The 23630-nt window shown below is 38.4% G+C and overlaps 1 pseudogene; it reads right to left on the bottom strand.

Annotated features, from left to right (window-relative positions):
- Positions 1 to 14692: 14692 nt before the first annotated feature.
- LOC123794972 (cytochrome c oxidase subunit 7B, mitochondrial pseudogene) lies at positions 14693 to 15022 on the bottom strand (annotated as a pseudogene).
- Between the last annotated feature and the right edge of the window lie 8608 nt (positions 15023 to 23630).

Here is a 23630-nt window from a genome sequence, read left to right as displayed (position 1 = left end):
AGAGCATACAAAGGAACATTTTGATGTTCGTGTTTTAATTCTGCTTCAATTTCAAATATACTTCAAAGTATACCATTTTCATATGTGACAGAAAAATTTTATCGTAAACAGATTTCTGAAATTACTTGAAATTTTAAAACAGGAGCAACATGGACACTCCAGCCTTTTTATTTGAGGTAATTATGCCTTTCAAGTAACCTCCTCTTATAGACCTTAATGTTTTCCCCTCTAAATTCTTCTGATCTTGAAAACCCCCTAATGATTTTGATTTTTTCCCTAGTTTCTAATTACATACAGCACTGAGGTAGGTAAACTTATTTTCATTCTTCAAGCGTATTTCCCCCCATTTCAATTCCTTGCTTTTCTTCTTTAGACCCAATTTCTCAGTCTAAGCTGAACTAATATTGTTCTATTGAGGAACATTGGATATTATAGTTTGTCATATCATTCAGGGCATATTGTATATTTATTATTCTATGAAGCTTTCTGTTTTTCTTCTGAATTTGTCCTCTAAATCTGGTTTCAGGCATAATTACTAAAACAAAACAAAACTAGATTTTTCAGACATTTTATGGGTATAATCTGTCATTTGCTTATGCTAACTTTACTCCAATTTTTGTTATGGAAAGGGTATCTGAGATATGCAAACTTTCAGTTTTAAAGAAGAGCAAATAAATGCTATTCGGGCATTTGAAAACTGTTTTCTTAGTATAGTACGTGGAAAGATGGAAAATCATGGAAACAGAATACATTTTCTCTTCTAAGATGGCTATTTTTTTTTCCTTTTGAGAGGCTTTGTGCCAAGCTGTCCTGTTTGTGAAGTAAAGAACAAAAATGCTGCCTGCACTTTGGACAAGATAACCTACTCTACTGAGTTCATAACGGAAATAGAACCAAACCACATCATAGTTAAGGAAGAAAACTAAACGTGGCTCTTCCTGCTACTGATTTTATCCAGCAGTAAAGAGAAATCCTTGCAAGAGTTGTTTACACCATACTAAATCCTTACAGAGTCATAGTGGAACATGTCTGCTATCTGACCCAGGCTTTAGGGCTCCTTAAACACCTGTGGATTTATGAAGTTCAGATGTCTACAAGGGCATGTGTGGAAGTTCATTCAGAAACCTGGAGCCCAAATAAACTGATCTGTTGACATGGGCACGCTGTTTCGTTCCTCTATAGTCCAATCAGTCTTTTGAACTAGAAAAGAGATTAAGATTTAAGAACGTGTTCTTTAAAAAAAAAAAAAATGCTCTTTAAAGAATCAGATTTAACAAGGAAATGTAGATGCATTTTTTTATTTCGTTGTGTGATTTTGATCAATTAATCTTTAAATTTATTTTTAAATGTGAATGTATAAAAGCCAGATCATCAGGGGATTTAGTCCCCCACATTATGCGTGTATAAGTAGCCCCCGCAGGTATACGCAAACATCTGGTGAGGGGAACTGGTCCTTTCATACGGAAGACCCACACAATTTAAAACATGAAAACCTATACCCTTTAGAAACTTATACTCTTTAAAAATGATCAAATATAGCCACAAAGTTGTCTTAATTAACTCCATCACGATTGCTTTCTTTTAGGGATTTGATTTAGTCTTTTGAAAATCAGAGACACCATGATTTAGAGAACTTCAGTCTCATTCTAAAGAGTTTCAAGTGAACTTATCTCATAATTCGTAAACATGTGTCTTTCCATATGTCTTTAAAAAATTTTATGAAAGGAAATATGCTTGAAAATACCTTGTTTAAACTCAAACTTCAAGTCACATCCAATGTAAAAAATAACCTGGTCAACATCTCTCTTATTTTTATACTCTAATCATTCTGTGCCTGACAGCATGTGTGGAAATGTGGGTAAGACCACTATGCCTGGCTTCTTGATTCTGTGTACACATTGCTAAAACTTATTTTTTTCCTCCTGAAAAGAATATATATTCCAGTGCATGTTTGGATTTTACTTAGGGTTATCCGTGAAAGAATGCATTACCCTGAAATAGAAATAGCTGTTTATCAGATAATGATTGGCTCTATATATACTATTCTGCTCCCGCTTTGGCTCCCTCCGTCTACCCCTCGATTTTTAAATTTACCCCAGGAATATTCTGTTATTTGTCAATATTCCTCTATGCTTCTACATGCACAAAGGTGCTTGAGCACTCATCTTGGCTGCTCTGCACTCTTCCTGACTGATTTCTCTGTCCTATCTTGTTAGGATGTAACAACCATGAACCTTCTTTGAATGGGTTAAATAACATACGGTATGCAAGACACCGATCACTCCTAATTTGAACTTTAAGGTCTAAAGAATGTTCCATGGGAGGCTGCATAAAACAGATGTAGTTTTAGGAACAATTCTATGACATTCCCGTTAGTTTGGGTTCAGGTTTCATAAAACACCTGATGGAGAGTCCCCATCCTGAGGATGACAGTTTTTCCCTTTGTGGTGTCACGTGGCAGTCAACGTTCTACCGTAAGTTTGGAGACAAGCCAAATAAGAAACATAAACCCACAGATTCGGGTAAATTCAAACATATATATACATTTTGGAGGGAGCAGGAGAAGTCAAGGAGGAGATGGTGACCAATTGAAATAAAAATAGAGTATTATATAATAAGTCTCTATGGGCTTAATAAGAAAGGTAAGGATGTGTATAATGTAGGTGTAAGGCTTAAAATGATCATTCATAAAAAGGAATTATTTATGTCACATCTAGAAAAGGAACACTAGCTAATATCTGCTGGTTCATAAATATATAGTAAAGATATATTCATGCTGTGATATATTTCAAGAGTTTTATAATTGCTATTATTCTAGTAGCAAAAAGCACTGATAGTGACGGAAACACAAGTTAAAAGTAAAGGAACTGAAACAAATATTACATTATATGTCAACTATACTTCAATAACAGTTTTTTTTTTAGAGTAAAGAAAGAATACTCTGAATTTTTACAGTATGAAGTGGAAATTTCTGGAAATTTCAGGCATTTTGGTTTCATCTTCAGAATCACACAGATCAAATAAGGTATAAATGGCTATTTGTCTCACTTCTTTATAATAATTTATATGTGCAAGTTTAAGACAAGAAAAAATAGTGATTATGTATTTTTTAATTAAAAAATTTTTCTGATAAACATGCACTACTTGGGTAGTAAAAGAAGAATATACATTTTTAAGGAGATACTGAAATGAATCCCCCATTAGCACTTTCCCAAGGGAAAATAAGGCCGAAACATGCAATGCTTTATTCAAACTTTTTTTTTTTTTTGGCACAAACTATATTCTGCTCTTTTGGTCAGAAATAACCAGTATCTGTTTCTATTGAACCCCAAATAATTGATTAATGCACTCATAACACTGCTAAAATATCAAACAGTTTAATATTTTAAAATAATATAAGCAGTAGGTGGGTTGGATTTTTTCCCTCCAAGGCAACATTCAACCTTGTAAAGATACAGTCTTTACAGGCTGAAAGAAGGATTAGTCAGGACTGTTAGGAGACAGAGAGCTGCAAAAAACAGAAGTCGTGGACCCAGTGTGTCTGGAAACATCAGTGGGACACAAAGATGTGGGAAGGTCCTAAGGATTTGACGATAATTGGCTTGGAAAGATGGGAAGTGGATATGGGTGAGAGGGAGGGAAGAAACGGGGAAGGACTAAATATTTAGGGTGGAGGGTGGGGTTAAGGAGGAAGAAGACAAGGAATCTACGTAGGCGTAGCTATGAAGTACTTGGATGTGATCTGCCTTTTTCCAAGTGCTTTCTGACCCTCTTTGAAAACCAGTCCATACTGTAGATGGGGCCAAAAGTGGGTTAGGGAACATTGTAACCTCATTTCACCTTATTTAGCTATGTGTCAGAGATCTCAGCAGGTAGTTCAATTAACTCCCACTAGTTAAATGAGAAGAAAATGAGGTTACCCAGATTAACAAAACACAACTCTTGGTTCTCCTCCAAATCAGGGGGAGGAAGGCTCCTGGCTGACCGAGCTGGTTCAGCCCTGGGCAATTGCCCATTTGCCCAGGGGCTTCTGAGCTAAGGACCACAGCGCTCCCTGCAACCTCACTAATGACAGTGGAAACGACCTCAAAGGATGACTAAAGCATTGAAAGTGATGTTGAATATTGCATTCCTCCAATCTCTTTCTCTCTATGGAATTAATGCATAACCTCCATGGGGACAATATGTCTCATGGGATTTTACATCTCAGAGAATCTGAATAGGAAAGTTGTGTTTCCTGAAGCTTGAATTTTGTGAAATTATTTCCCTATTGAAAGTTTATTGGGTTTCTCAATTTAGAAATCTCAATTAGCTCCTTTATTATTTTCACAAATTATTTTCCAATATCTGTGGTTATTTTCAATATGTTTAAAATAATTGTCACCAGATACTGATAGAAATAACTGGAAATACTTAATGAGCAAAATATTTTTAGTGTAATCTAACGCTCAAAGTAAATGTCTTCAATTTGTATCCATTTTAAACTTTAATGAGTAGTTCTATTGACAATGACCGATTTTAACAAGTAAAGAAATGACATAAATGCTGAAATACACAGAAGTTCTAATCTGGGAATACAAGAGTTCAGAGCATCTCTTCATTACTGTAATCTACATGTTGACAAAGAGTTATTACTCTTAAAAAGTCAGTTAATTTATTTTAAGGCAATATATCACAATGGTTGGATGTGGGCTGTATCATCAGACTGGTGTAAATTCCTGCACTGGATGGCTTTGCCTCTGTGCCTCAGTTTCCTTATCTGCAAAATGGGTTTAATAAAAACTATAAATCAGATAATTTTGTTGCGAGGATAAAATAAGTTTATAAAAAACACTTAGTGATTGCATAATAAATGTTGGCTATTGCTAATAGTCTATCATTATTATTATTAATTATGTAAAGTTTTAAAAACCATGTACTTCCCTTCCCCAATATGTTTATCTATACCTTCTGCTCTTTAGAAAAATATTTCTCATCTGTTTAAACAGAGGCAGGGTAGTCTCACACTATATGTTCTGAAATAAAACTTCTATTTGAAATAAAACCTACATTTCAGGCTGCGTCAGCACGAATTGTCAAGTTCAACATCATACAGTTCTTAGCTGAACAACGGAGACAATTTCAGCTTCACCTAGTAATATTAGGTTGGGCATCTAGGTTTTTGGTATAAAAGAGAATGAAGTAAACTAACAGTTACCAAGCTAAATATTTACCCTTTTACCTTAGTTAGCCTTTATAACAGCCACGCGAGTGTGGCATTTCTCTACTTTACAAATATTAAACAAGAGTCTGAGAAGTTCAATTACTAGGCCAAAGTAACATGGTTGATAATGTCTGAGGCCCTTCCTAATGTGTAAGGGCTTCTAGTTAGTTGCCCTTGTTGGTGGTTTACTAGGCAAGAGAATCTGGCTGAAGGTAAGTAGGTCAGTTTAGAGCTGTTTAGCAGTTTCAGCCTCGTGTTACAGAACAGACACTGGGCTTGGGATCTGTCAACTCTGTCATCAGCTGGGTGACCCCAGCCCACAACTTAGCTTGTTGGAATTTCCGTTGCCTTACCCATAACATTCAGAATTGTCATGAGAACCAAATTAAATAGTGTGCAGAAAACATTATGCATACAATTTAAGGTATCATTATGACATGTAATGATAATTTTTAAAGGTTGACCATGAAGTTGAGAGAATAAATAAAGACATCTGGTAGGGGGCTTAGAATATTATATAAAAAATGAAGTAATTTTATTTTGGCTGTTTCATTCCTTATCTCCAAAGTTCTGTTACTTGATGTCTAAAGAGTATAAAGAGGTTTACGAAGAAATCAAAGAAAAGACAAATATTTTAATCAACAACTCCAATCTTGGGGGCCAAAGCCAAGAGATACACAAGTCGATAATAAAATAGATAAAAATGCTATTTATGTAATAACTTTCAAGCACAATACACATCAAGATAATTTATAAGAAATGAGTTAAAGACAGATGGCGCAATACTGTTTAGAAAAATAGAAGACCTGGAGTTCTTACATGCTCATTGCGCAGTCTTAGATATTAGCCCCTGTGTTATTGAGGAAGAACCGCAGTAAAACGGAGTGTATCTAGCAAGCCTCCCATTTTTGTCCCATTGAAACAAGCAAAAAAAAAATCTCCAATAAATACACGCAGGTGCCAGCATTTTTCTCATAACTTGCACTGATCAACAAGCACCACCGAAAATGCTAAAAGCAATCAGCACAAACTTTGAACCACAGAGACACAGTGATGGCTGTGTAGAGACTTCCTTTGGGGTGCATATCATTAAGGAGGATCTGAACACTGCTACTATTAATAAGACTACAAATTGTAGCCGATCAAACCAGAAGGAGCCTTGAATGTATTTGCTGGGAATTGCTTAAGGCTTAAACACCAGGGACTTGAAACAAACTGTTCTTATCACCTTTTTCCAAACAGAGATTTAAATTTACAATGAAAGTGCCAGCACCAGCTGCACTTGAAGAAAGCACCACATGTCTCCATAAGCCCCAAGAAAATGGAATGGAGCCCAGTTCAAGCTGGAGGTGTCGTCGTGCTCTAGCCAGCTGGGTGACACCAAGCTGAAAGTGATGAGGTGCTAATTAAAGGGGATGAACAGTCTTATTGGAGGCACCTGCCAGTGGCCTCCGCGGAAGCAGCAAGAGCCCATCTCGCCCCGCCTGCCGGGCTGCCGGGCCGCGGCAACCACGCGTGAATTCCGGCATTTCTCCTCCGGTACCTCACCTTCCATATTTTCCCCGCTACGGTGTCAGTGGGAGGCCAGGACTCCTCTCGCCCCTCGCCCCTGTTTACCGGTTCTCCTGAGTGATAATGATCTCATGATGCCAAGTATTAAGCATAGACCCTTGCTGAAAGCAGAGATGAAAACAATCCAAACTAGATTAAAGTCTTAAACAAAAACAAATGAAAACCCAAACTACATAAAATGCAGACGTACTGCACCTTTGAGGGGGGGAGGGAATCATACCCAAACACACAAGGAATGTTCTCTTCAATTTCCCAACACGGTTTCAGAGTTGTTCCCCTCACCCTGTTCACCCCTCTTCCTGCTGAAACCACACCGCGCGATGCTGCGGCCGGAACTACGTTATAGGGATGGAGCGTTTAGAAATATTTGCAGCTGCTGTAATAGCTGCTTTTCAGAAACAGAGAGCATGACAGGACCTAAAGTAGCTAAACCACTGAAAGAAGGGGAAAAAAACACCCACTTTTTTCTATTTAAAATTAAGATTGTTGAGTACACAGTACATTGATGATCCAATATGCACTGTATTTATTAAATGTTCACATGCATCTGTTTAGTTTTTCATGGGACTAGTAAGCAGACTACGCATCTATTATCCAAATGAGGCAGGGAACATTATTGTGACCTTTAGGAGTTTGTGTGATCTAAATGTCTTTTCTCTCCAAAGACTTTTTTGTCGTTGTTCCGAAAGTCCTAAGCCTGGAGCCATTACTTTGCCTAGAAACTTTCTTCTTTGTGTTATGCCACTTTTAAAGAAGTTCTTTGATAAATTGGTTGCAGTCCGTATTCACATGATTTCTGTTCATTGTTCCAGTTCTGCCCTTTGTAGAAACAGAGTAAACCCACCTCTCCTCATACACGTTTCCTTCGGGGTCACACAACAATGTTATTGTCCCTCAAGATAGTAATTGTCAGTAGGAATTCTGACAATATGACCTAATAGCCTAGTGTCTTCTTGGGCAAGTTCCTTACCCAGTTATTGCCTCCATTTCCTCGTCTGTAACATGGTTATCATAACCCATCTCACAGGGCTGTTGTGCCTATTCTATGATAATGTCACAAGTAAATCTTAGCAAAATGCGTGGTGGGTACAGAGTATCGGTTCAGGAGTAGGTCGCCAGGAATGGTCAACCAATCTTGAGAACAAAAGGAAAAGCAGGTCTGTGAACACAGAAGATATATGTGATTTTGGACAAGTTGAACTGAAGTATGTGTAGAACAACCGTGGAAATTTCTAGTGGACAGCTGGAACACAAGGTCAACATTTAGGTGGTGTGGACTAGGCAGGAGACTTGAGTATTGGTGATAGAAAAATATAGTTTAATTCATGGTTGTCATGAACATAGTTTCTGAGATCAAACATTGGGAATGAGGCTAGAATCTAAGCGAGTACTTTAGTCAAACAGGAGGGGCCAGATGAGGAGCTTGAGAAAGATAGAGGGTGACTACAGGCGAGCATATGGTCTCGTACATTACAGTAACACGATGTTACCTGAAAGAAAGTGTAATGGTAGACATTTAATCATGCACTGCAAACTGGACATTGAGCAATTCTTTAAGTAGGAACTTTGTGAGATTCCAGTGGAATGAAATGGAATCCATTGTAAGGAATTAAGAGGTCATAGAAGATGAAAAAGGGAAGGTAACTGGGCACACTGTTCTTTCACTAAATTTGTCTACTTAGAAAAGAAGGAAGGATCTTGGCATGACAAGAGGGAGCACAGGTGGAGGTTTTCACTTTGGAGAGGAGGAAGCCATTGCTTTCCGTGGTGAATATAATTCATCTCTTTCTCCTCTTTTTGAGCACTGGAAGAATATTTGCCTCATACCTAGATTTGTAGCACTTTTTGTACTCTCCATAATTCTTTCTTTCTTTCTTTCCCTTCCTTCCTTCCTTCCTTCCTTCCTTCCTTCCTTCCTTCCTTCCTTCCTCTTCTTTCTTTCTTTCTTTCTTTCTTTCTTTCTTTCTTTCTTTCTTTCTTTCTTTCTTCCTTCCTTCCTTCCTTCCTTCCTTCCTTCCTTCCTTCCTTCCTTCCTTCCTTCCTTCTTTCTTTCTTTCTTTCTTTCTTTCTTTCTTTCTTTCTTTCTTTCTTTCTTTCTTTCTTTCTCTTTCCTTTCTTCTTGGAGTGGCCCACCAATCATCTATTCAAGCTCTCTCAGTAGTTTTAAGTATAATAATGGAAACCTCAAAGATGTGAACTACTCTAAAATAGTCAAATGATCTTATTCTCCTCCTTTTTTCTTCCTCTTCTTCCCCTTCTCCTCCTTCTTCTCCTTCCCCCCTTCCCCTCCTCCTCCTTCATTTTTTTGCTTTATGTTCTTTCCAAACCATAGATTTGTTTTAAATTTAAATGCCTAGTGGGAAAAGTTTTCTTTTCTCAGTGGAAAAAATAAATTTGGAACTAGTTCTCCAATGTCGACATAGCTAGGATTCTTTGGCATTGGTGGTGAGCCTGGAAGTACATGGCTTTTGTGACCCAAATCTCCCTTCCTGCACTGTGATCAAGACTCTCTTCTCTACACAGCTTATAATAGTCTTAAAAATTTTCAAAACAACCTGCTCCAGGAAAGCCATTCTTAATCCAAGTTGATGCTTGAGTTGACAGCAATTTGATATCCCTACACTTGGCTCCTTTTCTACCCATTTGATACACTTGTCCCAATCTTTATCCCTTACTGCTGTCCTTGTCTTTTGTACTGCTCTGCCCATCTCCTCTCATAGATTATCCTTTCTAGTGTGACAGCTCCCTGTGGTTTTTCTCCTTAAGAAAGATGAAATCATTTCCAAAATTATTAAAGATTGCAACACTCTTTTCCCACTGTCCATGAAATGATGGCAATTAGACTAAAATTGGCCAAATTTTTATTTCAAGAAATAGAAAAATAGAGAGTCCTAATTCCCTTTTTATAAAATAGTCTAAAATATGCATAAATGCTTTTAAAATGTTTGGAGAAAGCTCTCATCTATCTAGCTTAAAGGCTAGTTGTTACCTTTGAACAAAGGTGTCAGGCAATGAAAAAAGAGAGAGATGTCAGGACGTGGACCAACGTCACGGAAACTGGGATTGATGGTCAACCTGTGCTTGGGGGAGGAGCTGATTATGCACACATATTTTTAGCTAAGTTCCCATACCCAGGTAAAATAATCGTCACTATCTTAGACACACTTTGAAATATAATAGCCATGAATATGACATGAGTATATTTGTATGCTCCTAAGTATATGTTTCAAAACTGTTCAGGCACAAACTTTTTTCAACTAGAAGTTTAACATTTTATCATACCCTTATTGACTTTGAAGTACCAAAACTGATGTCAGTGAGTTCTAGAAAACTAAAGAAATAGAGCACTAAAGTCTTAGAGACCTAAGAACCCCGCACGCTGACCCTGATTGCTTTTAGGCCTGGGTCCTCAGTGCAGCAATCACTTGCCACCTAACAGGGGCTTTGTTAGAGAAGGTTAGGAACTGTGCAGGTAGCAGCAGCTAGCTTTGTCAGAGTTACAGTCCTTCTCACTGTTACTTGAATCTACATAAAATAATGAGGAAAAGTGTTCATCAGACTCAAAACTCAATCTCAAACAAGATGACCAGTAATTGAAAAAACAAAGGTAATTGACCATGAATGATGGAAGAAATTTCACTAAGGACCTCACTGACTGAAAGAAGTTCAATAACTCTAAAACACTGGACATATTTGAAGCACCACAAGCCTTAATGTGAGACTGTTGGTAAGGAAAACTTAAAAGAGTTCTGGATAGTAGAGCAACATGCCGTGATTTGACTACACTCTGTAATTTCTAAAATGGACTGCATTTGCTGAACTGACCAGCAATCCCTCCCCTTGTCCACCAGCCACTTCATGGTCATTCAATGGCATAGGCATTGCTTTTCTTAACACAAGTGTCGAGTTTATTGAATGTGCCAGATTCTAAGTTACAAAAGGACGTATTTTCTCTCCAATTACTGCCTTTAATCATATTATGTCTTTGTTTATTCATCCATTTGACCAATATTTATTGCATATCTACCATGTGATCAAATACTAGTTTAGGCCCCTTAGATTATGCAAGTGAAAATAAAACAAAACAGACACAGTACCCCTGCCTTCTGGGAGCTTAAATTCTAATGGAGCAGACAGACAAGAAACGTAATAGATCTTTTCCTGCTTCTGAACTCAGACATATTCCATAGGTTTTTTTGTCTTTTTACATGTATTGGACATGTCACTTTCAGCTATTAAAAAGTACAGTTCTGTGCAAGCCAAAATGTTTCTTTCGCATCCAATTCAAAACTCCTTTCTCTTTCCCAACTGAAGCCTGCCCACGCTAGGACATCCAGTAGGGACAGGAGACCAAGCCTCTTCCTTCTACCTCCTTGCTTTCCATCACTAAGTCTGCTTCTGACTTCCTCCAACTGTAAGAAGACCAGGTGGCTTTTCTAAGAGCCCTCTTACCACCTCCAGCCCCGTGTACCAGGGGAGAGAGCCGCCTGAGCGTTTCAGCAACCCTGGAGTGAGGTGTCGGGCTTCTCCTCAGATCCACAACTTGATTGGAACAGATGGTTCTTTTTTGAAGTTCTTTGCTTGACTTGAAGCGGGGAGAAAGCACAGCCCTTGCTCAGTGGAAGGAAGATGCCACAGTGCTTCTCCTGACAGGCCTCAATTTTTCCTTTAAATAGCCTTTTTCACTTTCTAATTAGTCTTACAGTGTTAAGGTGGAGGCGGGTGATGGTGTGAAGGTCTGTTAGCAAGGCCTTCCTGGATGGTGTACTGAGGTGCCGTCCAGTGGAATTACAATGCAAGCCACTTACATAATTTTAAATCTTCTGGTAGTCACAAAAGAGTCAAAAGAAAGAAATGAAATGAATTTTACTAGTACATTTTATTCATCCACATAAATCTAAAATTGTGTTTCAATGCATAATTAACACAAAAATATTAATGAGATCGTTCCTATTCTTTTTTGCATTCCACCTCTTTGAACACTGGTGTGTGTTTTATACTCACAGCAATTCTCAGTTCAACTAACCACATTCCAAGTGCTCCATAGGCTCATGTACCTGGTACCTACCATGGTGGACAACAAGGGGCTAGTCCTTCCCTGGAAGGTGGGTACCACTTTTTATTCTCGCCTTTTGGACCTCAGTCAAAACTCCCAGGCAGTTAGATAGGTCAGTTGAACATACTGAACCTACACAAATCTTTCTTGCCAACCACGCCATTCCCTCTGTCTCTCCCTGCACATTACACATCAACATTTCCTCCTCCTCCACTCGCCCGAGTCTGCTCTGCTTACAGCGATCCATTACATAACAGGCACTGGGCTCCTAACTGTAAAGAGAATTTTCATAAAATGGTTAGGAAATTAATGAGTGGTCTCAGGTGGACCTCAGTTTCTTTCCTTCCTCCCTCCCTACTGTTTTTACTCTCTTTTTCTTCCTAAAGTATTTAATATATTAAATTATAATCTTATGTAAAATATTGCCAGCTTGCAGTGTGGATGGGGAAAGACAGGCAAAGAAAAATAGAAACTTCTTAATATTGTCTTAAAATTTCATTTCCTGTCCTAAAATGTTATTACAGTACAATTTTGTTTAGGGTTGAGGGTTAGTAATATAGGATGCTACCAGGACACATAACAAGAAATATTGAGACTAAAGATTAGATGAAAAATTTATCTTAGGTTAGTAGCTTTTCCAAGTTTTTTGTTAGATTTTTTTTTTTTCCTAAAATGAACAGATAAGTTATATGCTGCATTGAGAGAAAAAACATGGAAAGTTGGGACTTGGGGAAAAATACATCTAATAATTTTCCCAGATAAAGATAGTATGGTTTCTTTTCTTCTTTGTTTACCTGATTTTTATTTTTTGCTTGTTTCGAGATCCTTTTCTAATTTACATCTAAGTCATGACACTCTAATGTCAAAGGGAAGGAGATTTGAATTACTTTTCTCTACACCAGTAAGAGGCTTCAAAAAATAATAGTTGTTTAGTATGTTCAGGAAAAAGTTATCAACTATAATTTGAGGGTTAAAGACTGAAGAGTAAATACTCAAGACGTCCAAAGCTGAGTTTTGACAGGAATTTAAATGATCTTTAGCCAAATAGTAAAATAGCCAATACCCTGAAATAAATGATTATAGAAATACCTTAGATTATTTCTTCTCTCAGAATTACTATTGTAACTATGAAAAGTTAAGATGCTACCTTTAAAATGAAATAAGAAATATAGGTCTTATCCAGTTATGAATAATAAAGATCTCATTGTTTCTGCAAGTAAGGTACCTGGAGAAAATCCAATTAGGGCAATTATATTCTGCCTATATACATTTTTCTTAGCAATTTTAATTTGATCCAGGCTTAAAACTCTTTCTACTCAGCAACTATGTACAACTGGATGAGGCGAAGCATTTCATTTGTTGGTGGAGTGATTTCCATAAATATGACAGTGAAATGTTCTGAAATCCTTCAAATTAACATATCTTGCAAAAGAAATACATTACTTAATCATTAAGTCGGATACTAATGAGTCTTTATTAAATTTCCCAGATAAACATTGTATTGACATCTAGTGGCTATAGAGGCTGATAACAGATATACTATAATGAAAGCACATGGAGTATTAATGTTTTCCATTTAAAATTTTCGTAAATGAAAAATGGGCAAAGTATACCTAATACTGAATAAGGCTAAGGTATTGTTAAGAAAGTATAAAATTTCTTTGTGTTGATATGTTAAAAGTCAGGGATGGATCTGGGATGGTCTGAAAAAGAATCATATCACAGCTGCTCAAGAAATATAGGAAAAACCCCTAGATATCTGGTAGTAAGCGTACTGAGACATCAACAATAACAGGGTCAACAACCATTACAGAGCTCCTCCCATGCCCCAGCCCCGCAATGTGTTTAACAGATCTTCTCTCACTTAGACCTTGGAAATATCCTCCAAATGAGATGCGATTTACCCCTCCGTGTCACCAATGAGGAAACACACCCTGAGAGGTTCAATTGCTTGCTGAAGGCACAAGTGCAGTCAGGATTTGAAACAAATCTATCCCCTTCCCAAGTCCAAACTCAGAGAAACCACGCTTCTATTAATACCCAACCCTACATCTCGACTTCCTTTAAAATTAACAAGCTAAAAATAATCATATTAATCGTTTTAACTCCCTTTTTAAAAAACCCATTCTGTGATTTTGTGACAACTGAATCTTGCTTATTGATTCGTGAGCCATTATGATTCTTGTGTGTTACTTTGAGCTTGTTTCTACATCTGGGATTGACGTTCATAATCACGTGACATGTGTGCATTGAGTAACTCCGAAATGCGGTGCATCCAGAAGGAAGATAGGGTTCTCCTCACTGGGATGGGTTCTCTGACTTAACAGTAACAGAAGAGTTGTTTCTTTTCCTCTGAAAGAAGACTCTTTGAAAAGCTATCATAGAAAAGTGTCACGGCAAGAACTAAATTTACAGGAGGGAGTTGAGAAATACGAGGTGGTGGTGACCTGTTAAATGAGAATGTAGAACTTGAAAGAGGGTAATGGAGACAAAAATGGAAGACGGAGGCCAGGAAGAAGCTGAGTGTAGACTCTGATGAGAAGGAAATGGTGGGTGGCAGCAGTGGGGGGACAGAAACAGGGGTAATGATGGATTTTACAAAGCTCAGTCCATGTGGTAAACAGGCTCTTGGTGGAAGGCAAGAGGGCATCCCTTCCTTCTACAGTTTTTCAAATAAGTGTATAATTTGCATAATCTGACAAAGAATAGAACACATAGATGTACATATATATATTTTTTAAGGTTCCGAATGTATTTTATTTCTTCAACCATGCCATATTTTGATGGGTGCACAGTGCTTTTACTTGGCATCAATTACAAGTTGGTTTTGAAACAAGTCAGTATTACACCAGCTGGGCTGGTTACTGGTCTCTCCATTCCTTTGGGCTGCCTCTGCCAACAGGGGACAGGTTCCATGCTATTCCAGTTTGTGTTGCTGTATATGCCCATACAGCCACACAGGAAGGGGCTCCACTAGCGAATACCGCATTACCATATTTGTCATGGAAATCGGGTGTCCCTTTCTAGTGGCTCTGCTTTGCTATTGTTTGCTGAATGCTTTGAAGTCAGAGACAACTTAGGGCCCTTTTGACCATGGGAAACATCCTGAAGCTGAAGACAGAACAGTGTGGCTACAGCTGCTGGTTTGCCACAACTTGGTGCCACGTCCCCTCGCCCAGACATAGATGCATATAACCCTCAGTTCGATGTATTCCTTCCTGGCCCTTTGGATGATCCTGGCTCAGTGTCACCTGCGTGAGTCTGGAAGAAATGAGTTGAGGAAAGAGAAGAGGGGTGAGGAACAATTGTGTTTCTAAGGTTTACAGTAATTCTAGGAAATCTAGAGAGGCTCTTGTTCATTTCCATCGTGGAACAGTCCTCTGCACGCATCTATTTGGTATATATGCATTTAGGAAGTATTGCTATCAATTCCCAAGGCAGACGCTCCTCCAGATATAATTCTGAGGTTAGCTTGGAACCGAAGGAGGCTCTGGGAAAGAGAATAGGGAGACAAATTGGATAGGATGTGTTTAAGAAACACACTGGCGAGGTGACCATAATGAGCAAGGGAAATGACAAGAAGTCTGACAGCAGCATTTTGTACGGAAACAATGAGCATTTTGGAACGAGACAGATAGAAAACTACAGTCTGAAACAGAGAAGTCCACTCTAATGAGATAAAATATCACTAAGAGTCTTAACTTAGTTCTTGGGTGAAGATTGAAGAAAGGAGTAGAGCCTACCTGTGGGTTTTCGGATAACAAGAAAAGGAAAGGTTTTCATGCTTAAACTGGCAATAAGATACCAAAGATAGCTAACGATAGGAAATTGGATAAGAACTGAAAACTCGGAGGAATAACAGTTGATCTGTAGTAGTTTGAGGGATGAAAGAGTAAAAAGAAGTTGAGAGCAGATGAGAGGCTGGACGCGAGTTTGCCAGAAGCACGGAGCACTGTGATGTGATCCTTCTTGGAAGACAGCAGATCAAGAAGCTGTGTGCCCAAAATCAATGGCAAGATGGAGAAGCATTTTTTTAAACTATGTCTAAGAAAGGACATCGGTGTCTTTTCAGACCGAATTAGAGAAAACTAAGGCACAAAGCCTTGACAGCTGTGTTTCCCAAATTTGGCTGCACGGTAGCCTCTCCTAGAGAGCTCAGAGAAATCCCCTGGTGCTTACCTTGCGCCCCACACCAAGGGATCAGAGTGGGCGCGGTGGGAGCCACACCTCTGCAGTTTTTAAAGATCGGCAGGTGATTCCAATTTGCAGCAAAGGGTGAAAACCACTTATTCATAGAGCATGCCTTGAACTTTTGGAGGCAAAGTGAAGAGCAGATGGTGAGTGGATTGGTTAAAAAAGAATGACCAAAATCATCTCGTGATATGGAAGTGTGCCTTATTAATGACCCACACAAACCCTTACACTAGCCACTCACTGGATTGTGCTTGTTTTCTTGACCTTTCACTTCTACCGAGGTTCCCTGACAGTTTATCTCTGTTACCGTGATGCATTGGATTTTCTCTTTCTATCTCAGTATATTAACATACTGAGCACACAAATTACAGAACTTTGTATGTCAATTGAAAAATGAAAAATGCTAGGTTGATGAAAACTTGGCATATATTAGTCACAACATATTCAAAAAATGCAGCTTGAATGCTGAGCTGCACACAGGATATGCATAAAAATCTGATGCCGTGATTATTTCGTGCACCGGGTATTGGATTTATGCTGTCGTCCTTTAAATATTAACAACTTATGAGGTATTGGAAATGCTTCTACCCAAATTTGTGAGGTGACTCAAGTCACACAGTTTGCTCTGATTTGGTTTTGCTTTGTAAAAAACAGTTTGTGTGCATTTTTGTCACGGAAAACTTCTTTTCCCACGAGAAGTCAACCCTTAGCAAAACATCCTGAAAAATGAGGGTGTGCATCTTATTTTTCTTCTTTGATTAGGCTTGCTTAATTCTGTATTATCTGCCTTTGCTTTGATGCCAAACAAGATTAAATTTTCAAGTATAGTATGCTAAATTTATAATGTGAATTTAAAACAAAATTACTTATAAGAAACCAACATCAGCACCTAGGGACAAGGCTGAGCTATTAGCATAATTTACACCAGTAAAGACATTCTACTCTAATTATTTGTGGCCAATTATCAATTATTGGTCAATGCTAGAATCATTCACCATAATTATTTCCCTAAGGAATCTTCCCTGGATATAATGGAGAGCTTCATCATATTTCTTTTCTTAGCAAACAATTTTTATTTTTTTTCTGCAAGATTTTTCATTTATGAAAAAAACAAATCTAAACCTTTGCTACTGAGATGTCTCTAAGATTTTAGAGCTTTGGGTCTTAAATATCCAAAGCAAAGAACTAAATGTATCCGTGGCCGACATTAGAAATTTCTAGAAAGAATGCCTAAACTATTGCTATCTCGTCTTCTTATTACTTTTGATTAATTTCAATTCTGAGATTTCTTTTTGAAATTGAACAGATTGATTTGTACTTCCTAAGTTAACCTTTTAAACATTAATTCCTTTCCTTACATACAGGTTTTTTTTCTATTAAAATCAATCGCAAACCCTGCAAACACTAACCTTACATTTGAATTCCTAATGACTCCTCCTATTGTCTCATTTCTGTTTGAACCTGTCAATCAATGGTGAAAAGTGCTAATCACTCCCAGAAACCCCAATCGTGCTCACAAAAGTACCAGTCACTGAAAAATAATACCGATTGGTCATGGATGGGCAGGAAATCTCACTAGGGATCTAACCGCACAATGGAGTTTATTAAGTCCATTTTGCTCAAATCCAGCTCTCCCTGCATGCAAGGGTTTGGAACTTTAATTTCAAAGTCAGCTAAAACCAGCTAAGGTAACTTATATTCATTAGCCTAGCTCTGACTGATGCGCTGTGAAATCTCTTGGTTAGTGCTTTTGGCTCTCGATAATAGCAGAAGCATTTATTTTTACTCTTTATTTTTCTCTCCTTTTTAAAGAGGGGGAGAGATTCTTAGTTGGATGCTAGTTGTTTTAAATTCTTAATTGGTCCATGTTCTTATGCAGCTGCTTATTATTTTCACATTTCGTTCTTTGGAGTGACTAGACATGCACAAAAAGTCTATTTCCCATCAATTCCCCCTGTGCAGCAGTGTTCTCTCAAAGCCACGGCCACATTTATTACTGAAACGCAGTTATGATGTGTACATACAGCATGGGCCGTAAAGTTTTGTAGCCTCAGGTCACAGAAAGGGATGAAGGTCGGCAGGCTTATTGCCCACATTATGCAGAACACCAACTTTCTTTCAGCCGGGTTTTTTTTTTTTTTTTTTTTTTTTTAAACTGCGGCTTATTTGCTTTCTGTGAGGTGGCAGCTGCAGGGGGCTGGTGTGAAGGAAGAAGAGGAAGACGGTAGTATCATTAAAGAATAAACAGTAATTACCTTGTAGAAATCTCTAGAGTGATTGATTACCTCTCCAGCTTATAAGAATAGGCCTGGGAATATACAATAATTGATTTCTATTACTTATGTGTGTTTTCCTTTTAACTTTCCGAAGAAGCAACGTAGTTTAATTGACTTTAATTCCAGATTACGTATTTTTATGACTTCTTCTGGGGTTGGCTAGGGATGAATAGAGTTGCTAGCCCCCTGGGCCATATTACCCATCAGAAGTAGGCAGATATGTGTGTGTGCCCGTGTGTACGTGTGTGTATCATCATATGTCGTATGTCATCGCACATCTTGCACTTATCACGGGGTTGCTTTTGTCTTTTCATGTAGGTACTCGTTTAGGTTTAGATGGACTCAGGAATTCCAGGGTTTATCAAAATTTGGGAGGGAACAGTGGTTTTAGCAAGGTCTGGCATGGCACACTGGGAAACAGATCTCTTCCAGGCAAGCCTGCCACAAGTTGTGGGACAGTCCCTTGAGCAGGGTGGAGCTGGGAGCCATCAGACCTTAAATTGTGCCATCCATGTTGTGATGCCACAGGTCTAGTCATGTCCCTGTGAAACTGCAACGGACTGAATTTATTTAAACTGTACCTTCGACTTATACTCTGACATCATGAAAATCAGACATATTTTGGAATAACTGTATGCCTTTTGCTGGCTGGGAAATTGAGGCATACATCATTACATAATGCATCTAGAAGAAAAGGAATCAAATAAAACCAGACCTTGCATTTGACAACACTGACAGCGGCTTGGGCTACATAAAATTTTGCCACCAGACTAAGTAGAGAGGACGATATTCTCTGAAGCATTGTGTCTCCTGGGTTTCTGGCGAATTAAATTACTTTTGGCTTCTCTGACAATTTACACATTCTTTGTACACTATATATTCATATATATACACATATCCATATATATACGTACCATACATGTGTTCTCTCTCTCTTTCTATATATATATATGGTACCTTTCACAACAAGCAATAAATATTGGTTAACTGACTTTTCTCCCCTTTTTGAAAACAATTGTTCCCTTTTCATATTTTTGTTTCCAATGCTTAGCCCTGTGTCTGGCATATTTTAGGTGACTGAAAATGCGTGTTGTGAGTCTCTGATTCCTGAAGGATTGATTATATCATTTGGGCAGATGCTGAGATGTCCCTTTTTTCTTTGTTTGGATAAAAGTGATTAGGATAATATTTATTCTTTGATACTATAAACAAAGCAATGTTACAAAGTAACAAGAGACAGCAGAAGTAAACAATGCCTGCAATACTTCTCTAATTTCAGTGAACGCAAAAGAGCCGCAGATGTTGATACAGGGAAGCAAAACTCCCCAGGAGCTTGTATACGTCAGTATTTGGGGGGCCTAAAGAAGTTTTTTAGTTCTTAATATTCTTGTGTACCACGATTCCATTAATGAAAAATCTGCTGGATTAGCAAGAATCATGGTAGTAGTTAGCACCTGCAACTTGAAAGATTTAGGATTTTTCTGACTGAATTTTTCTGAATTTTTCCCCCTTTCTAAACATGGAGCAAAATTAATTATTTTTAATGTAATAGATATACAAAATAGGACTTAATTTCTGTTATCTTACTTACACAGTGCCTTAGAGGAATAAACTCGGGTGCCATATATCCAAACTACTAAGTCTGATATCTAACTTACACATTTCCCTAACAATAGTAGAGAAGCATTTTCCAAATTCTAACGTAACGATTCCAGCTCAGTAAATTCTCAACGAGTCGACACTGCCGAGTAGCTTTCTGTCGAGAGAATGATTGCTTTTACGTTGTGTAAAATATTTGTCACTCTAGGAAGTCAGATTGTAGAATCCGAAGCCGTCACCCTAATAGTGAACGATTTCACGAACAATACGGAGGACCTAAACAATGCAGCTGAAATATGTAGCCGCAGACATCAGGGTATCACTTGGACAATGCCACCGATAGCGCGAGTGACACTTGATGGTAGGACACTGGGCCACTGGTACTTAGTGGTCTTGTGCTTTGTCTAGTATTCCTTTTTCTTTCCTTTTATTTTCTCTCCCTGGTGGCTATTTGTTATTCTCAGAAGACTACAGACTTCCCTTCCCTGGACCTTTTTGAACTCTGCTGTCTTTGAACATCATGGATATTGCAAAAGAAACTATTTACTAGGCAGTAATTATATGCCACCCCTCGTGTAAAGGTAAATGATAATGAGGTATGTGTGAAGAATAGGCAGCCCTGTCAAAGGGAAAAAGAGCGGCTTTTAAAACTTAGAGCCATACAAAATGCCTTATAGACTTGTTCTGGAGTAACTGTATCAATTAACCACGCTAAAAGCTCTAACTCAGATGGGCACTGCACACAGCATGTCTACTAGTGTTTTATTATCAAGTCCATTATGATGAGTTCTTGTCCTAGACAAAGGGAGAACAGAAAAAGAATTCAGGCTGACAAATTAGACTTGAAATCAGTTTCATTTACATAACGACTGGAAGTTCATTAATAACAGAGTTTTAATTATTCATGCTCTTGTTTCACTAGATACAGCAGTTTTCCCCCTGCTGTGCGGGATGTCTGGATTAGCTAAAATGAACCTTAGCAAACTGATAGGCTGCCCAGATACTCAGATGCTCTTCTATTTTCACACCGCCAGAGATGGGGGTGGGGGTGGGGCAGGACGGAGCGCGTGTACAAATTGGGGCCCGGTAATGAGGGGAGGTGGGGAGAAGAGGAAGGCACTGAAGAGAGAAAAAGGAAAGCTGCCTAGCAGGTTTGCGGAAAAGACAGAGAAAGAAAAAAAAGCAATTGTTGTATAAATTTGTACTTGATGGGAGAGCCCTCTGAGATGCTAATACTTTAAATATCAATCTTCTCAAGATTTCCTGATAGGGCATACTACTAATATGATTGTGTGTGTGTGTGTGTGTGTGTGTGTGTGTGTGTGTTTATGAGTACGCACGCGTGCAATTCTTTTCCTTTGGATATAGGAGCACTATTAGGGTTTTGTTTTTTTGCTTGCATTAAAAAGAGAGAGAGAGAGAGAGAAAGAAAGAAGAAAAGAAGAAATGTTTCCCCCTAATTCCACAATATCTGGACAAACCTGAGAAACAGGTTTAAAGTGGGCTTCAATACAAAGTTCTTTAATGAGAGCAGTGGTGGTATTTTCATTCCTGCTAGTAATAAACAATGACACTAAGGATACTTTCCCGCAAAGAACTTACACTGTTTTCACACACGTCAATCTCCTGCTACAGTCTCAGAGCCACCTCATGAAACAGCCCAGGGCCGATTGGGCAGGGGATTATTGAATTTCTGGTTCATTTGCTGTCTGTGTATTTTACGGGCTAATTTAGGTAACTATCTCACAAAAAGAGAGCCCATGACAAATAAAAACAAGGCTCAGTTCTTCCCAACACCCCTCTTGCTCAGCGAGGTGGGGAGAGAAGCTGGAGGAGAACCTCTCTTCATCTTGAAATCACACAACAGCTGCCGGTTGGGGTTCCCGGGGCTGTCTTGGGAACAGCTTTGTAATGAAAGTTCTTAGTTTGGGGAACCATTGTTTATAACAAATGGAAATATTTTGAAGAAAATAAAATTAGTAAGGAGAAATGACTTTTAACAAGAGCGAACCCAGTACCAAGCAGCACTTTGTGTTCTCCTGCTTGATTTAAACTACACAGAAGTTATTATATCCATTTTACCATTTTACTGAGGACAAAATTAAGCCTCAGAGAGACCAAGAGTACAGCTAGCGAAGGAGGGGAGAAGAAATCAATCTATGTCTGCCTGACACCAGCTTTCCCCCTGCTACATTCACATCCTGGAGACAATGGCTACTAATATTTTTATACAAAGTTGATATAATTTGTTGTGTTATTCTATGTTAATTTTCTCTGCCCTCCTACTGCTTAATGATTTTCTACAAAATAAATAGAACAACCTGTTTTTTGGAGAATATAGATAGCTTTCTTAGATCTTGACTAACCAGAAAGTCATACAAATCAAATATTTAAACACTTAATACAGGAGCAAGGTGCTAGTATGAACAAGGCCTATTTCTAGTAACAGAATAATTGAGTAAGAATTAGACTCCTCTACCTGATAACTTTAAGTCAAATGCCACATTTGTAGATCACATAGGAAAAAAATTAATCACCAGAAGCTGCCACCTCTCATTACTTGAAGTTTGCTTCTAAGTGGGCATTTTGTCCACATACTGTGAAGGGCAATCATGAACTAATAAAGCCAACATTTTCTTTCTTTCTCTTCTCCCCTTTCCTTCCTCCCTCCCTCCCTTCTTTTTTTCATTCTTTTCTCTCTCTTCCTCTTCTTCTCCTTCTACTTCCTCCTCCTCTTCCTTCTCTTTCTCCTCCTCCTCCTCTTATTCCTCTTCCTCCTCCTTCTTTTTCTTCAGTAGGGCTATCAGCTATTCATTTATGCTCTGAAGAATTCACATGTACTGGCTAGTTTTAAATTTTATTTATTCCTTTTCCTGGGCAAGTCCGCCCCTCCAACTCTGTTTTGGCCTGTTTTATAAAGCTATCTTTACATCAGAAATTTTGAATGATTAATTACTGCTTTAGAGTGATCGGAAGCTCCCAACACATTTACAATATTTTATGTTTTTATCTCTCTGAAGTATATATAGAGATATTAAGGTACAAAGAGATTACATGGCAGGACGGGGGGGGGAACAAGTGTTTTGAAAAGATAAAACAAAACCCTTCACTAGAGAGCGACCCCAAGCAACACACTAGATTTCAGAGTAAAATGAATAAATGGACAGTTAGCAATATGTAAATATCAGAATCCATGCGGGTGGCTGGGACATCATTGACTCCAGTGACATCCAAAATGGCACTTTCACAAAAGTTGCCTTAGCAATTGGAAAATTAAGCTAAGGATACTCTTCTTCTAAATCTTTGACCAAGGATTACTACAAAAATCAGATGCTTTTGAAAAAGATAATGAAAGCAAACTTTTTAAAAAGCTGAAACAACTGATTTTTCAAAAATGCCTTACTGCACAACGGGTGGTGTGTTTGGTCGGCCTTAAACACATGTTTCTTCCGATTTTCTGGGCTCTTGTACTCCTTTAAAAACTTAGAAATATTGCCAAAGGACAAAGAAAACAAGGGAAGGTTGTGTGGGAAGAGGAGGAGCCGGAAGAGACATCTGGATTGCGTTGGATCATGGCCGCTCTCTCCCTGCCCAGTTCGGTGGCTACTGCCCTGGGCGTGCGGCAGGGGGCGGCCTATGCTCATACCGGGTTTCCGGTGCAAGTATTCACTCATCTAAATCCTGACCACACGCTGTCATACGTCTGCGGAAGTACTGCTGTTGCCTATAA

The sequence above is a fragment of the Ursus americanus genome, chromosome 12 (assembly GCF_024610735.1).
Source record: "Ursus americanus isolate L20-20 chromosome 12, mUrsAme1.1.p, whole genome shotgun sequence".
Lineage (NCBI taxonomy): Eukaryota > Metazoa > Chordata > Mammalia > Carnivora > Ursidae > Ursus > Ursus americanus.
This window is presented reverse-complemented; position numbering and strand designations above follow the sequence as displayed.